An 18536-nucleotide genomic window follows, 5' to 3' on the forward strand; every position below is an offset into this window, starting at 1 on the left:
CAAAAGACCCAGAATAGCCAAAGCAGTCTTTAGAAAGAAGAATGAAGCTGGAGGAATCAACCTTCCTGACTTCAGCTTATACTACAAAGCTACAGTCCTCAAGACAGTGTGGTACTGGCACAAAAACAGAAATATTACCAATGGAACAAGATAGAAAGCCCAGAAATAAACCATGCACCAATGGGTACCTTATATTTGACAAAGGAGGCAAGAATATACAATAGGGCAAAGACAGCTTCTTCAATAAATGGTGCTGGGAAAACTGGACAGCTACATATAAAAGAATGAAATTAGAACACTTCATAACACCATACACAAAGATAAACTCAAAATGGATTAAAGACCTAAATGTAAGACCAGAAACTGTAAAACTCTTAGAGGAAAACATAGGCAGAACACTTGATGACATAAATCAAAGCAAGATCCCCTGTGGCCCACCTCCTAGAGTAATGGAAATAAAAACAAAAGTAAACAAGTGGGACCTGATTAAACTTAAAAGCTTTTGCACAGCAAAGGAAACTATAAGCAAGGTGAAAAGACAGCCCTCAGAATGGGAGAAAAATAATTGCAAATGAAACAATTGACAAAGGATTATTTTCCAAAATATACAAGCAGCTCTTACAACTCAATACCAGAAAAACAAACAACCCAATTAAATAGTGGGGGAAAGACCTAAACAGACGTTTCTCCAAAGAAGGCATACATATTGCTAACAAACACATGAAAAGATGCTCAACATAGCCTAGTATTTGCGAAATGCAAATCAAAACCACAATGGATATCACATCACACCAGTCAGAATGGCCATCATCGAAAAGTCTACAAACAGTAAATGCTGGAGAGGGTGTAGAGAAAAGGGAATGCTCTTGCCCTGTTGGTGGGAATGTAAATTAATACAACCACTATGGAAGACAGTATGGAGATTCCCTAAAGAACTAGGAATAAAGCCACCATATGACCCAGCAATCCCACTCCTATGCATATACCCTGAGGAAACTAAAATTGAAAAAGACACAAGTATCCCATTGGTCGTTGCAGCACTATTTACGATAGCTAGAACATGGAAGCAACCTAGATGTCTGTTGGCAGATGAATGGATAAAGTTGTGGTATATATACACAATGGAATATTACTCAGCATAAAAAGGAATCCATTTGAGTCAGTTCTGATGAGGTGGATGAACCCAGAGCCTATTATACAGAGTGAAGTGAGTCAGAAAGAGAAAGATAAATATCATATTCTAATGCACATATACAGAATCTGGAAAAATGGTACTGAAGAATTTATTTACAGGGCAGTAATGGAGATACAGACATAGAGAATAGACTTATGGACATGGAAGAGGGGAGGAGAGGGTGAGATGTATGGAGACAGGTAACATGGAAACTTGCATTACCATATGTAAAATAGATAGCCAACGGGAATTTGCTGTCTGGCTCAGGAAACTCAAACAGGGGTTCTGTATCAATCTAGAGGGGTGGGATGGGGAGGGAGACGGGAGAGAGGTTCAAAAGGAAGGGGATATATGTATACCTATGGCTGCTTCATGTTGAGGTTTGACAGAAAACAACAAAATTCTGTAAAGCTATTATCCTTCAATAAAAAAAATAAATTACAAGCAAACAATGTTGTAGTAGTTTCAAGGGACTTGGGCATACACATATGTGTATCCATTCTCCCCCAAACTCCCTTCCCATCCAGGCTAGCACATAACATGAGCAGAGTTCCATGTGCTATGCAATGGGTCTTTGTTGGGTATCTATTTTAAACATAGCAGCATGTACATGACTTTCCCAGTGTCCCCAACTCTCCCTTCCCGCCGACAACCGTAAGTTCATTTTCTAAGTCTTTGAGTCTCTTTCTGTTTTGTAAGTAAGTTAATTTGTACCATGTTAACTGTTGGTCCATGTTTATAAATAATAGCTTTTAGTTCATGTACCAAACCAGTTAATAGTGGCTATCTGGAGTGCTTTAAGAAGATTCCTGAGTAGTCCCTGTGGGAAAAAACCCCTGATGAATGAATGGTGTCTGTCCTGGGCATGAAGAGTGAGAGTGACATCACATGTGCTTGGCTATGTTAAACTCTACTGAAGACAATGAGAAACTGAGGCTTAGCTTTGTTTTATTCTCACGTAGTCTACTTCTTGAATTCTGATCCACGTTCATGTTTTGATTCCCATGCAGACTTGTCTACACAGATATGAAGGTGAAACTAGCTTTCTGTATTACTTGTCTTCTTAAGATATATTGTTCTGTGACGTTTCAGTTTATTTTCATTCTTGTCTGACGAGTTGCTGAAACTAGTAAGCCCATCTTTCTGACGAAGAATTCTTATAAAAACTCAGTAATGACACTTCTGATTATAATTTGACTTCCTGTGTAGTTTGCCTATAGGTAGAGGATCTGCTAATCACACTAGATGAGTATGTTCAGTATGTGAGAGTCGTGCTTCTCATTATAACCATGTTCATTGGCATCTTGATGTCTTTCTCTGGCTCTTGTATGTTTTGGTAGCATGGGTAAATTTATCATAGCTTGTCGAGAGCAAGTGTCAAATACCTGAAAGGGAAAGGCTGGATCCAGACACCCTTCCCTTAGAGGACACAGAATCTGTGCCATTTCCAAAAGACTGCCTGTTTTCTACTGATTTTAATTAACCACTCTAGCTCTATTGGTCACTCATTGCTTTTATTATGAAGTCTTTGGCACATATAAAAGAATACAGTAACATAATAATGAAATGTACACCCATGACTTCTCCTCCCAAAAACAAAATAACACAACCAATGCATTGCTTGTATCATGTTCTTTCCTTCTCCTGCCTTCCTCCAAGAGGCAACTATTATCCTGTAAATTGTAGGTATCATTCCTTTGCCTGTTTTAATTGGTAATTTTAGCACACATGTATGTATATAATCATGTAGTTTTGGTTGTTTTGAACTTTATTAAAATGGTGTCATACTGTTTGTAGGCTTTTGCAACTCATTTCTCCCATCTACAGGCATGCCATAGAGACATGACAGATTGGGTTTCAGACCACCTCAATAAACCAAATATAGCAATAAGGCAAGTCACAGGAGTTTTTGGTTTCCCAGTGCATATGAAAGTTACATTCATACTATTATATTTTAGTCTATTAAGTGTACAATATCATTATGTCTAAAAAATAATGTACATATTTTAATTAAAATATGTTATTGTTAAAAAAGTGCTAATCCTAAACTGAGCCTTTAGTGTGTTGTAATCTTTTTGCTGATAGAAGGTCTTGCTTTTATGTTGATGGTTGCTGACTTATCAGAGTGGTGTTTGCTGAAAGTTGGGGTGGCTGTGGCAGTTTCTTAAAAGAAGGCAGCAGTGAAGTTTGCTGAATCAGTCGACTCTTTCTTTCATGAACAATTTCTCTGTAGCATGCAATGATGTTTGATAACATTTTACCCACAGTAGAACTTCTTTCAAATTTGGAATCAGTCCTCTCAAACCCCACCACTGCTTTGTCAACCAAGTTTATGTAATGTTCTAAATACTTTGTCCATTTCAACAGTCTTCACAGCATCTTTACCAGGAGTAGATTCTCTATCAAGAAACCACTTTCTTTGCTCATTCATAAGAAGAAACTCCTCAGCTGTTCAAGTTTTATCATGAGATTACAGCAACACAGGTACATCTTTAGGTTCCACTTTTAATTCTCTTGATATTTCCAACATATAAATAGCTACTTCCTCCACTGAAATTTTGAATCCTTCAAAGTCATCCACGATGATTGGATTCAACTTCTTCTAAGTTTCTGTTAATTCTGGCATTTTGACCTCTGCCCATAAATCATGAGTAATCTTAATGGCATCTAGGGCTGAATCCTTTAAAAAAAATTTTCAATTTTCTTTGCCCAGATCCATTAGAGGAATCACCGTCTCTTGCAGCTATAGTTGTACAAAATTAATTTCATAAATATTAAGATGTGAAAAGTGAAATTACTGCTTGATCCATGGACTACAGGGTGGATGCTATGTTAGCAGACATGAAAACAAAATTAATCTGGTACAGCATCTCTGTCAGAGCCCTTGGATGACCAGGCACATTGTCAGTGAGCAGTAGCATTTTGAAAGAAATGTTTTATTTGGATCAGTGGGCCTCAACAGTGGGCTGAAAATGTTTAGTAAATAATGTAAACAGATGTGCTGTAATACAGGTTTCACTGTTCTAATAATAGAGCACAGAAAGTTAAAGTGAAAGTTGCTCAGTCTTGTCCGACTCTTTACAACCGCATGGACCATACAGTCCATGGAATTCTCCAGGCCAGAATACTGGAGGGGGTAGCTTTTTCCTTCTCCAGGGGATCTTCCCAACCCAGGAATCCAACCCAGGTCTCCTGTGTTACAGGAGGGTTCTTTACCAGCTGAGCCAGGCAGAGTAGATTTAGCCCTTAAGGACCCAAGATTTTCAGAATAGTAAATTAGCATTGGCTTCAACTTAGAATCACCAGCTGCCTTAGCCCTTAATAAGAGCGTCCGCCTGTCCCTTTGGTGCTTTGTAATCAGGTGCTGACTCCTCCTCTTTAGCTGTGAAAGTCCTAGATGGCATTTTCTTCTAATATAAGGCTGTTTTGTCTACATTGAAAATCTGTTCAGTGTAGCCACCTTTGTAAGTTATGGAAACATTTTGTTTCCTTAAACCTCATGAACCGACCTCTCTTAACTTCAAACTTTTCTTCTACAGCTTCCTCACCTCATTCAGCCTTCATAGAATTGAAGAGAGTTACAACCTTCCTCTGTGTTAGGCTTTGGTTTAAGGGAATTTTTGGTTTGATCTTCTATCCAGACCACTAAAACTTTTTTCACATCTTCAATAAAGCTGTTTTGCTTTCTTGTCTTTCATATGTTCACTGGAGTAGCACTTTTAATTTCCCTCAAGAACTTTTCGTTTGCACTCAAAACTTGGCTAGCTGCCATAAAAGGCTGAGCTTTCAGCCTATCTTGGCTTATGACATGCCTTCTTCATTAAGCTGAATTACGTGTAGCTTTTGGTTTAAAGTGAGAGATGTGCAACTCTTCCTTTCACTTGAACATTTAGAGGATGTTGTAGGGCTGTTAATTGGCCTAATTTCAATATTATTGTGTCTCAGGGAATAGGGAGACTTGAGGAAAGGGAGAGAGACAGGCAATAGCTGGTTGGTGGAGCAGTCAGAACACATACACTTATTGAGTTCACCATCTTATATGGGCATGGTTTGTGGCACCCCAAAACAGTGACAGTAGTTAACACCAGAGATTGCTGATTATAGATCGCCACAGCAAGTATAATAATAATGAAAAAGTTTGAAATATCAGAGGGATTACCAAAGTGTGATAGAGACATGAAGTGAGCAAATGTTTTAAGTCTGTAGGATCTACCATCTCCTCGTGCTGGCTCTCAGACTAGGAGACCACAGGCAGGGAGAGAGACCAAACCTCTAATAAGAAGAGTGGTCCTGAGAAAGTAAATGCCCTCACAAAAGTGGGTAATGTTTTCATCTAACGTTTAGGTTCAAGGCTTTCTGCTTGTTACTTTAAATTCCTTATAACAAGGTTAGTGTTATTTTATCTATTTGGATGCTCAGAGAGCTTAAACAACTCTCTGAAAATCCCATTGCTATTTGAGCCCTGAATTTATCCCACATTCACACACTTTCCACTCTAATACCCACAGGGATTTCATTAACAAAGTCAGCTAAGGTGATGTAAGGGGGTCAAATCCAGTGGGTAAAGATTGAATCAGGAGAACCTTGTGCAAGGAGATGCCCAGGGCTCTCTGAGATGTGTTTAGAATTCAGAAGTCCATCAGTAGGGTAGGTGAGTGAGCATGGAAAATGCTTGGAGATGCAGGCAGAGAATCACTTGTGAGCAACTTGTGTTCCTCTTCCCCAGAGTTGAATTTACAACAGACATTAGTAATTTTACTAAAGGAAATTTAAATTTAAGGAAAGTTTAAGGTTTAAGGAAAGTTAAATAACTTGAATATGTGTAGTATACCACCAATAAGATCGTGTAGAGTAAACCAGTATGCAGCCAGAATCTCTCCAGGTTTTACTAAATTTTGTTAGAAAAGACATTAGTGATATAATGTTCAAATCCCTCTGGTTAGTTGTCCCCTGAAGCAGGGCTTGGATTCTTTGAAACAAGGCCCAGTGGGTTCCCCACCAGCTTTATAAAGGGAACCCTCAGGTGATGTGCCCAGAAATAAAATCTGCTCACCTGGGACCACTGCCTTTCTGGCATGCACCTGCTGGTGTTACTTCAGGAGATTCTCCATGGTCGTCTGGCTGCCACAGAGTTTGTGAGCCTCCTTTCTGTCACCATCGCTGAGTTCTGGAGATTTATTGCAAAGTGGGCAGAGGGATCTGTAAGCACCCCCACCCCCGTGGTAGGGGCTCCACATCCCACCTTAACCAAAGAAATCCACTTTTATCCAGTTCATAAGGGGTTTGTCTCTGTTTTTTTTTGTTGTTGTTGTTTAGTTGCTAAGGTCTATTAAACTCTTTTGTCTACTCCATGGACTGCAGCCAATTGGAACTTTTGAAAGTTGTTTGAAGACAGTTTCTTTGGTGTCTCTCTGGTGAAGGATTCTGCTATGTTCCAAGGAAAAGTGGGCAGAGACTCAGTTTCCTGCTCAAAGTAGAATTCTGTCACCTGGAGAACAAAGCACTTCTGTTCAGACTCTGAGTCTCACAGACTTGCTTATTAAAATAATTTCTGCCATTTTGGCTTCCAGCTTCTTTCTTCAGAGGTGTTGGGCATGGTCCCTGGGTTAGACTGGAAATAAATAGCCAGTCCATCCACTCCCCATCTCTGTCAGAGTTCTCAGTTGCAGCTAATTGGAATATAGTGTGAGCAGAAAAGGAATTTATTAGTGAATACAGAATATCCCAGGAGGCCAGAAGCCAGACTGGGAGGCTCCCCAGTCAGGATCGACGCCCAGAATTGCACTGAGGAATTGGTCTGCTAGAAACTGCTCACTTGCCTCTGCTGGCCACAGACCCACTGCTGGTGTTCAGCCTTGGCTTGTGTGTGACCTTAGCCACCCCTCCCTCTGGCAACTGGAATTGCCTGCTGTCTGTCACTCTAGAGTGGATCCCAGGTGACACTTGTTTCTCTGCAGTGATTCAATGCCTTTCTGGTATATGTGTTTGCTGGGGCCTATGTTGCAGCCCAGTGTCATAGCTGCCAAGGAGGTGGAGAATTCTCCAAGTGTAGCATGTTTGATGGTGCTGAGAAGCCCAGAAAAGTGACAGCATGTTCACTTAGCCATCATTACCCTCAGAGTCCCTTCCTGCCCCCATTCCCTACCTTTTGCATTTACCCCAACCGCAGCTTCCTTTATCTTCAACCATTCAAAACCAAAGACTTCATTAGAATTGAACTCTCTGGGGCATCACCGTCAACTCACTAAACAAGCCCAGACATGACTAAACTTCAGCAGTATAAACAGCCAGTGTCAAGTTGAAACCTCTAAAGTGTACGCACTGAAACAGCCATCTATTCCCAAACTAGTCCATAAGACCACAGGGTCCTAGGAAAGAATTGCCCATGACTAATAGGGAGCACAAACATGTTTTCATTAGAGTGAAAATACAGCTTACTTTATGCCACATTCAATCAGCAAGGACACAAAAAATGTATTTCTTTCTAAAAACATTCTTTAGTCAGTGTTCAACATAGATGTTTATTGAATGGATCAAGATACTGTTAGTAAAAGCAGTGAACAAAACCCAAAGTCCTGTCTGTGAAGTGCTCATATTCTAGAGGGAGGAACAGACTGTGAACAAGGAATCAAATATATAAATAACAATCTCAGTGATAAGAAAATAAAGCAGAGTTAAGGAAAAGAAGTGCTCATTATATTGGGTGATCAGAGAGGTGGTATTTGAGCAGAGATGTGAGTAATGGGATAGGGCAGGTATAAAGCGATTTGGGAACAGAAGGCCCTGAGACAAAAACACCTCCAGGCATTAGCATTAGAGGAAGAAGATCAGTGTGTGTGTGCTGGAGGGAAAGCCAAAGCTGAAATGAAAAGGAGAGAGAGATCTGAATACAGGGGGTCTTTGTAGGCCACCGTTAGAGTTTAGGCTTTTATTTTAAGGATGATAGGAAGCCATTGGATGGTTTTAAGCTGAGCAGTGTGACATGATCAGGTTAACATTTTTAAAAGTTTCACTGGCTCTAGTTTAAAAGAGAAATATGTGGGGCTAAATTGAAAGCGAGGAAGCCTCTCAGGAGGCTTTGCTGTAACCCAGAGAGAAAAGCATGTCAGCTTGGACTCCCGGGGGAGCGGTGGAAGTGAGATCAAATTAATTTTAGAATGTATTTTGCCAAGACTTTCTCATGCTTTGCATGTGAAAATGAGAGAGAGAAAGAATCCAGTGTATATTTCTAGGATCCACTTTATGGTTGATTATATTTTTTAAATAGTGGATATAAGAATATTTCCCCATATGCTTTTCCAGAACTTGCCACTCCCCATCAGGAGGTAGCATCTATTACTCAAGGGATTGACTTTGACTATACTTGTGTCTTGAATGGTTAGCCAGAACAAAATAGCAAGGTCTAAGTGACCCCGAGCTCAGCTTCCATTTTGCATGATTCATAGAAGTCTTCTTCCTGTTTTTTTTTTTTTTCCGCATCAGACAATACATCTTTGATAACTAACGTGAATCTGGCTTTGTGTAATTCCACATCTGTTCTTATTCCTCTGCTGCCCTCTTGGGGCTACAAACCACATTGCCCCACTTGTATGCCAGGCAAAAAACAATGAGCACTATTTTGAACAGTTCACGTATACTTACTCCTGTGTTCTTGACAATCCTATGTGGTACTTCTAACCTCCTTTTAAAGATGAGAAAACATGGATACATAGATACAAGAAACAAGTTACCAAGATGCAAGAATCAAGGTTCTACAATGGCCACCCCGGAATTTGAACCAAGAGTCTAGTGTTGCACTATCCCCCTCTTCTTTGGTATGGAAAAGCCGATCTAGTAGGCATCCATGTGAGACTTGTGTACTTTCGTAACTTGTGAAAGTAAATGTACTTTGAAGTATGGGTTTTTATCTCTTGACTGGGTGATGACAGTAGCTGCCTAACTAATCTCCCCATTGCTAGTCTTTCTCATTTCAGTCTATTTTCCATACAGTAATCAGAGGGGTCTCTTAAAAAAATGAAGGCATGAGCTAAGTGAGATCTTATCTTTTCACCTTATCTAACTATATGAAAAATATAAGAGCTAGTCTTACCAAAGGGGTAAGATGAGTGAGCTAAGCCAGTTCAGTTCAGTGCAGTTGCTCAGTCGTGTCCGACTCTTTGCGACCCCATAAATCGCAGCACGCCAGGCCTCCCTGTCCAGCAGATAGCCTAATACTCTTGAAACCACAATTGAAAATGGAGTCTATTGATGTGTGGTTATAACACTTAATATGCAGTATTTATCTCTGAGTAAATTTAGGTTTTATCTTATTCACCATCACACGTATCCTGCAAGGATGAAAGCACATCTTCTCTCTTTTATAAGAGGAGAAATTCTACCATACAAATAGTGCTCTGACATAGAAAAGAATGTAGCTGAGGGTGGTCAGTGTCATGCAGACTCTGGAGTCATTTCTGACTCCAGAAATCTAACTGGTTTTCAGAAACCGAATGAAGTGCGTTAAGTGGAACCCTTTAAATATAGTCTGAACCAGAAGGTTAATATTTAAGCAGATAAAGCTGCTCAAGCTGTGTAGAGGGCAGTAGATGTAGTGGGCATCTGCTTGGCTGTCTGCAAAGACTTTGCAAGCATAGCTGAGAAACCTCTTGGGCTCAGCTTCAAAAACATTCCCGGAAAGCATATGTGGTGTCAAGAGCCATTCCCAGCAGTGGAGATGGGGAGTCTAGAAGTTGCCAGGCCCAAAGCCATAGTCAATATTGTACTTTTTCCAACATCCTTGAGTTACTTTCCTTATCTCTGGGTAGTCGAGGCTTCTCTACACATGAAAGAAAGATAAAAATAAAAATGTTGTAATTCACACAAAGTGAACTCAGGATTTCACCTGGAAGAGTGGCAGAACTGCAGTGCCTCCCTGCCATAGCCATCAGCTTTGCTGCTTTGCTTTTCCGCCCATGTGTAGTAGTAACAGACCTCTGAGGTTTAACCTTCCTTGTCTGGGAAGTGGGAGTGGAGAGAGGAGGTGGCTTATCTGGTGTCTATTCCAGGGGTTCTTTTCTGGAATCAGAGTTGTGCACCTGCTGACTTGCCAGTTAATATGTAAACAGAGAGCGAAAAAGACTCAAAAGAGGCAGCAAGACACTCCCTCAGGATTTTACTGAGCAAAATCACTGTGACAACTTCAGCCTGAATCTAGATCACTACAGGGGAGATGATTTGAGATAAAGATTTCTTTACGGTTAAGTAGATTTTGTCTGCTTGTTTTGTTGTGTTAAGAAGCCTCCAGGGTGACTCCCATGCGAGCAGGTCTATTGCAAGCAATGCTGGATATAGGTTTGTCAGAGAAATTGAAATTTATTAAATAGAATTAACATTATTTCCTGTATTTTTTCAGTATTGGTCATTTGGATTCCTTCAAAGTGTTTTGTTTTTATTTTGTTTTAAACATAAATGGGCTTTAGACTTGTTGGAAAAACAATTTACTATAATCACATTTGGCCCTCTAGATCAAACTATTTCCAGATCCATCTGTTCTGACAGACATAAGTGATTATTCTTGCTCTGTTCTTTAAGTCACCCCAAATGTGTTTGCCTGCCATGCCATTTCTTTCTCTTTATTTTCTACTATGAGCTTTAAAAATCTGTAGTTATAAATTTGTAGGTCTAAGACTGATGCTGTTGCTTATTTTCATCTCTGCCTTCCAGCATTGGAAGAAAAAATTGGTATCTTTCTGACAGTGTAATTACTCCCACCTCTGACATCCCTGCTTCATGGTGATATCTGTAAGGAAATAATTTGGATAGGGAGTAATACAGTGGTCATGTATGGATGTGAGAGTTGGACTATAAAGAAAACTGAATGCTGAAGAATTGATGCTGTTGAACTGTGGTGTTGGAGAAGACTCTTGAGAGTCCCTTGGACTGCAGGGAGATCCAACCAGTCCATCCTAAAGGAGATCAGTCCTGGGTGTTCATTGGAATGACTGATGCTGAAGCTGAAACTCCAATACTTTGGCCACCTGATGCGAAGAGTTGACTCATTGGAAAAGACCCTGATGCTGGGAAAGACTGAGGGCAGGAGGAGAAGGGGACGACAGAGGATGAGATGGTTGGATGGCATCATTGACTCAATGGACATGGGTTTGGGTGGACTCCAGGAGTTGGTGATGGACAGGGGGGCCTGGTGTGCTGTGGTTCATGGGGTTGCAAGGAGTCAGACACGACTGAGCAACTGAACTGAACTGAACTGAATACACATGTTCTTGGATTAAGGGCATAACAGGTATGAACTGGAAGATTCAGAAAATTTGAAATGTTGAAGCAGCTGAAGAGATGTTGAAGCAGTTGAGGCAGCTCATAACCTAGCTGAGTCCCTAGTTTATGAATGTAGTGCCTTGAGGAATTCTTGAGAATCTTGTGAAGTATTTGTTGTCAGTGTTCTACTACATTTTGGAATCTGCAGCTTCTCAGTGGAAAATACGATGCTCTATGAGCCAGCCATGACAGTGGACTGGGTTGTAGTGATGGGTTATCTTTAAAGACACTTCTGTTTCACTCATAATGTCCTGTTCCTCCAAGCAACTATACTTCTCTTTATTTTTCTGGACTATTGGGTTCCAAGATACCTAGTCTGATTTAGGCAGTCTTTCAAGAGATTACTAATGTGTATGAAGTACACCTTAGCATAGGACCTAATTGGGTAGCTATATAGTGAAAAGCTCTGATTTAGCTATGAACATTAATAGGTAGGCCCTTTCATTAATATCAGCTGACCAATGGACTGTAACACACTATAGCCTAAACACTGATAATACCACTCTGTACTCAGTTAAGTTTTCTTTCACTTGGTCAAGTGTGATGTAATGTCCCATTCAGTGCATACTTGCCATTCTTGTTGGTCATATGAAGGCATACTTCAAGACTGGAAAATTGGTCCAGGAAGTTCCAGTTGATTCAGAGTGTAGTTTGAGACTTCCAGGTTTGTATATTTATGAATCTATTATTGATCCTGACCCACTCAACTGGAAGGTGAGGTAGAGAAATGTTATTGCGTTCAAGTCAAAAGGCTCACAATGGGGAAATGAGTCTAGCTCTAGGGAAGGTACAAATGATGGAGACTACAAGCCTAGAGACAAGACAGCTCTGTTTAGATCTTAGAGTCCTTGTGCGTATATTAATTTGAAAAATATTTATTGGATTGGCCAGAAACTTCACTTGGGTTTTTCTGTAAGATATTATGGAGAAACCTAAACAAACTTTTTGGCCAATGCAATATTTAGTAAGTTCCACATGGCCCAGGATCAGAAATGAGTAAGATTAAAGATAGAGAACAGTGACTTTGTAACAAGGATTGATAAAATGTCACTTATGTCATCTTAGGTATGACTTTTCTCTGAAGGGCAAATTTGTAGAAAGTTAGAATGGATGGCTCTAGAGTGGCATAGTGAAACACCACTTTATTAAAGGCAGCTTTTGGCCTTTCCTTTTGAAATTATTTAAACAGTTAACTCCTATTTTCTCTGGGATTTGTCTTTTTGCTGAATCTGGCTCAGTGGACCAATCTTAATATTCCATGCATAAAACTGGAGTAACAGTACCTACTTTGAAGAGTCATTGTGATGATTAGAAAATGTTAGGTATGATACACATAGAAATACAGCCAGGACCCCCAAAGCCCCTTTGTCACAGGTTGGGTTCTTTAGAAGCAGAACCTGGGATAGATTTAAGCCAAATGACTCATTGAGAGAATGTTCTTCTTGAAAAACTTATAACAAAGACAGAGAGGCAAAACAGGAAAGGGTCGATTGTTCACCATGGATATAGTCACAGGTAAAATCTAGTCTTGGCCTAACCACTGGAGGACTCTGGAGAATAAATGGTACACAGAGTTATGATTGGAGCAGATTGGCCTTTTGTATTCCAGATGAGTCAGCCGTTGGCATTTGGAGACCTGTAGTGGAAGGTGGGGGTTGTGTTGATGGTAGGGTGATCTCCTGGGCATATCTAGGTGAGCTGACTTCTGTTAGCCAAAGGCCATTCTCATGTACCTCTAACTTCTCTTCCTCAAATGAAAACTTGTATCCCTTAGGGTGATGTCCCTGGGGACTCCATTCTGTCTTCAGTACTTACTCCTTTGATCTCCAGTTGGAAGGTATCTTCGAGCTCCACTTAGAATATCAAGTTTTTGTGAAACAGAAGCAGTGTTCTTCAGGATTCTAGTGCAGTGCTTGGCAGATATTAGGGGCTTTATAGATGCTAACTTCTGTTTTTTAATCTTTGGTCTCTAAACCTGTCTCTCATTTTAAAGAATCGCTGGCGAAGCATCCTCCTGTCAAGCCATGACAAGAAGAGACCAAGCAAAGCACTTAGCATTTAGTACCTGGTTAAGAAGTGCTCATTGGCTTTATCTCAGGATCATTCATGCGTTTTGAACTTTCCTATGGTATAGAAGAAATAACTGCAGTCAGTCAATTATCATGGATATTATTATTAGCATTAATCACCATAAATATTAAGATGTATTTACAGAAAATAGTTTAGTTTTACCTTTGAAAAAATATTTTATTTCTGATTCTTTTAAAGCATATACACTAGACATTATCACCCAATTTGGTACTTAAATATCTGTATTTTTCTTTCTTTTTTTTGAATGGTCCTACAGATAAGGACTTTCTGTTGTATCCTTTGACTGTCCCCATACCATCTGCCCCTGTCATTTGCTCACTGTCAGAAGCAAGAAAAGTGCTCAATTAAAACTTATCTTGATTAAGTATAATAGTGGGCAAATTAAAACATCAATGAACCAAGTGAAAATAATCCCTTAAAAAAGAGACAACATGAGGAATTTTTTCTAGAATTTTCTGCCAATAATTTTACCAAAACTATTTTAAATGCTCATATATTTTTGCCTACTAATTGTTTCTATGAATGTATCCTTAAAAACTTGGAACCAAGACCTATGTCCATAAAAAAAAGTTAAATAAATTGTTACATTCAAAGGTCATTAAACAAGAATAAGATACATATACTGATGAAAAAAATCCAAAGTGTAAGTGAAAGAACAAATTGCGTATATATACTTTTATACACACTCATATATGTACATACTTCATATATATGTGTATATAAATTTTTGTATTTAACTGTGAGATAAAGATTAAACAGACTTTTTTCTAGTGAATCAATAATCATAACACCATTTATAAATAGCCTGATTTTTCCCTACTATATTGAAAATGTTAATTTTGTTACATATAAAGTAATCATTGGTAATTGGATCTTTTACTGGCCACTGCTGATTTGTCTCTTTCTTTACCAGCATCACATTTAATCTGATGACAGTAATTTTGTAGGCAGCTTTAATAGCCATATAACAAGTACTGCATCCTCCTTGCTTAATTTTCTTCTTTAAAAAAATGTATAGGCAATCTGCTACATTTACTTTTGTATTAATGTGCAAGTTTTCTCTGTAACTTACAACTTTCTGCTGTAGTTTAAAAAAACGAAAGCATTTTATCTGATTGAAATTGCATTCGGTTCAGTTCAGTTCAGTTGCTAAGTTGTGTCCGACTCTTTGTGACCCCATGGACTGCAGCACACCAGGCTTCCTTGTCATTAAAAAATCAATAAACTAAAAATAATATCAGCCCCATTATCTAAACACAAAGATTCTACACTGTACCATTTTTGCATCTGCACTGAGTATTATTATTAGTTAGAAAAATACCATTGCTATCTGCCAAACAATGATATCTTAGTGTTGTTTTATTTCTACTACCAGCAATGAATATAAGTTTTATATGTGTATTGATTAGTTATAAATACAATAATTTTAAATTTCCCTGCTGGATGAATCACAAGCCAGAATCAAGATTGCTGGGAGAAATATCAACCTCAAATATGTAGATGATACCACGCTAATGGCAGAAAGCAAAGAGGATCTAAAGAGTCTCTTGAAAGTAGTAAAAGTCGCTTAGTTGTGTCCGACTGTTTGTGACCCCGTGGTCACAAATGTAACCAGCCAGACTCTTCTGTCCATGGGATTCTCCAGGCCAGAATACTGGAGTGCTTAGCCATTCCCTTCTCCAGGGGATCTTCCCAACCCAGGGATCAAACCAGGTCTCCCACATTGCAGGCGGATTCTTTACCATCTGAGCCACCAGGGGAAGTCCAAAGAGCCTCTTAATGAAAATAAAAGGAGAGTGAAAAAGTTGGCTTGAAACTCAACATTCAAACAACTAAGATCATGGCGTCTGGTTTCATCATTTCATGGCAAATAGATGGGGGAAAAATGAAAACAGTGACAGGTATTTTCTTGGGCTCCAGAATCACTGTGGACAGTGACTTCAGCCATGAAATCAAAAGGCACTTCTTAAAAGAAAAGCTATGACAGATCTAGGCAGCATAGTAAAAAGCAGAGACATCATTTTGCCAAAAGAGGTTCATATAGTCAAAGCTCTGATTTTTCCAATAGTCATGTATGGACGTGAAAGTTGGACCATAAAGAAGGCTGAGGGATGAAGAATTGATGCTTTCAAACTGTGGTGTTGAAGACTCTTGAGAGTCCTTTGGACAGTAAGAAGATCAAGCCTAAAGGAAATCAACCCTGAATATTCATTGGGAGGACTGATGCTGAAGCTGAAGGGGGCAATAGAGGATGAAATGGTTGGATGGCATCAGCGACTCAATGGACATAAGTTTGAGGAAACTCTGGGAGACAGTGAAAGACAGGGAAGCCTGGTGTGCTGTAGTCCATGGGGTCCCAAAGAGTCAGACAGCTACTAAACAACAGCAACAATTTAAAATTTTTAAAGTATTTTATCCCTCCCTTTTTATGTGGAGTTTTTGGTCAAGTTATGTAAGCTCCTAATACTATAAAGATGTTAATGCTTTTAGTATGTTCTGTAGGCATTTCTACAACTTGATACTAAGCTCATGATTTTCAGAGTTTGTATATGAAGTTTTGTATTTTCATATAGTGTAATCTTTCATTCTCTCCCTTATGTCTTTTATTATTTTTAAGCTTAGTAAATTGTTTTGCCTCTAGACACTTGATAAATATTCATGTTGCTTCTTTCTTCCAACTAATTTCTGATTTTTTATGCTTTATTTCTTTTTAAAAAATTTTATTTATTTTTTAATTGAAGGATAATTGCTTTACAGAATTTTGTTGGTTTCTGCCAAATATCAACATGAATCAGCCATAGATATGCATATTGATTTTTTATATTTACTTCCTTAACTTTTTTACAGTTTGTTTTGGTGAGTGAAATGAAATAAGGTTCTAAATAGATTTTTTCCAAATTGCTAACTAATCACTCAGACAGCAGTTATTGGCCAAACCTTCACTTTCTCGTTGATTAATGGTGTCTCCTTTATTGACTATCATGATGCTATATCTAATAGCTCCTACTTCTGGGCTGTACATTCTGTTTATTTTTAGTCTAGTGATAAATTGCTTTTATTTTAAAGACTATAGAACATATAGTAGGGTATACATAATAGAATTAGTCCAATCTTAGCTTGCACTAATTTTCTTTATTCTATCATCTCTCTTACTTTCCTGATTTACTTTGGAACAATTTGGTTGTGTGTGTGAAATTTGATACTGTACTTTCTCAGAGGACACTGAAGGGTTTGAAAATGGAAAATGCAAGCAGGCTGATTGAGGTAGTAAATAACTGGTTAGCATAGCCACATGGACACTTTGATCAAGTTCTATAGCATGATCCTGTTTTGTCATTATAGTCATTATCAAAATTTCATAATAAGCACAAAATGATCACAACATTTTCATTCTCAATCACAAGATCAGTAGGCTAAAATTCATTACTGGTTAGGTGCTAGGTATTGGGGGTACGAAAGGTAGAAGGCTTCTTCAATATAGCATAAGGCTTAACATGCTCTTTTGTACCTTCAGATTTTATTCTCTCTGCTTGAAATGTCATGCTTTCTGCTTCTCACCTTCATAAATTCTTTCTAATCCATGAAGATTGAAGTTTTATATAACTCTTTCTGTTGCTCTTCAAAGACCCTGGCAGTTAGACACTTCCTTCTCTTTAACCCCAAGTACGTTGTTTATACTTCTCTGATCACCTTGTCTCTTTGAATTATAGCTACTTGCATATGCTCCTATTCTTCACTAAAGTCCTTGAGTACATGAACTGCAATTTTTCATTGTTATAAGCTGAATGCTAAGTATTGAGGATACATTTCAGCATTTGCTTACTGAGTGAATACATAAATGAATAAAATAAAACATTTTTATTTCCCGAGCATTTCTATAAGAAAATTATTGAAACAAAATTTCTCAGAAATTTTCAATATGTTTCAAACATTCCGAAGTCAACTAAATAGAACTCGGTGAAACTCAAAAATGTTAAAAAGTGGTTGTGTGCGTATGTATATGTGTTTTGTAGGCAGTAATTTCCTCCTAAGATTTCAATATGACATGTGTGGGTTAGTTGGCTCATCACTTTTGTTTTCCAAATAATGTTCAGCTTTAAAAAACATTACCCTGAAGCACAGGTAACTTTGTGAGCTGGACCGAAATGTCATCACCAAGCTGGACTTTCCCAGGTAGAAGGCCTGTGTGCTAAATAGAAACTGCAAAGACTACCTGTGAAAAACATTTTCATGTCAGCAGAACTGACTTATATGTGGATGATGTTGATAATTCTCTACCTGGTATTTACTTCTTCCAAAAAAATCTTCCCTGTCCAGCTGTGAGGGAACTTAGCACTCTCACCATTGTATTATTCTGTTAGGAATGCTGAAACAAACTAAATCATTATGATCTTGAACAAAAAATTAGGCATGTGTTGTATTATATATGGTTTTTTTTTATTATATATGTTTTTAAATGGCCATTCTACCCCTGAGCATATCCCAGATCTTTTGTAAAAGGAAACTCTATTTTTTATTCCATATCCACCACATTGAACAAAAATTCTGATTCCAGCTGTTCTGGACATGAACTTGTCACCCACTGGTGCTTTACATCTTGGACTTGATCCTTTGTTTCATTAATCTGGTTATACTTTTGGCTCTTCTTCCTCGGTCTTTCTAGTTTTTCACTTTCTGGGAGTTTTAAGTTGTCTCCAGTCACTGCAAGTAAATACCATATCTAATATCTATCTTTATGCCTTGGAAACTTGACACCATTGTGCCTCGTAGTAGAGGAAGCTTCTTCAGGCTTACTCTGACACACGCAGGAGTTAAATCCTGTAAGATACCATCAGTAAGGAAGACAAGGACTGCAGATGGCTGATCCAGGGGAGATCAATGCTTTGGGAAAATGTTAAATATTATGTATTCCTGGCATCACAGTTAAGTCAGGACCATGACATTAGGAATGTCATATTAT

The 18536-nt window shown here is 38.6% G+C and overlaps 1 long non-coding RNA gene across 1 annotated transcript in view; it reads right to left on the reverse strand.

Annotated features, from left to right (window-relative positions):
* LOC122683897 overlaps window positions 1–18536 on the reverse strand; it is a 66933-nt gene that overhangs the window by 2783 nt on the left and 45614 nt on the right. Inside the window, exon 3 of the long non-coding RNA XR_006337864.1 lies at window positions 13551–13608. This is a non-coding gene — a long non-coding RNA (uncharacterized LOC122683897). The remainder of the gene's footprint in view (window positions 1–13550; window positions 13609–18536) is intronic.

Source organism: Cervus elaphus, chromosome 3 (genome assembly GCF_910594005.1).
Source record: "Cervus elaphus chromosome 3, mCerEla1.1, whole genome shotgun sequence".
In the NCBI taxonomy this organism is placed as follows: Eukaryota; Metazoa; Chordata; class Mammalia; order Artiodactyla; family Cervidae; genus Cervus; species Cervus elaphus.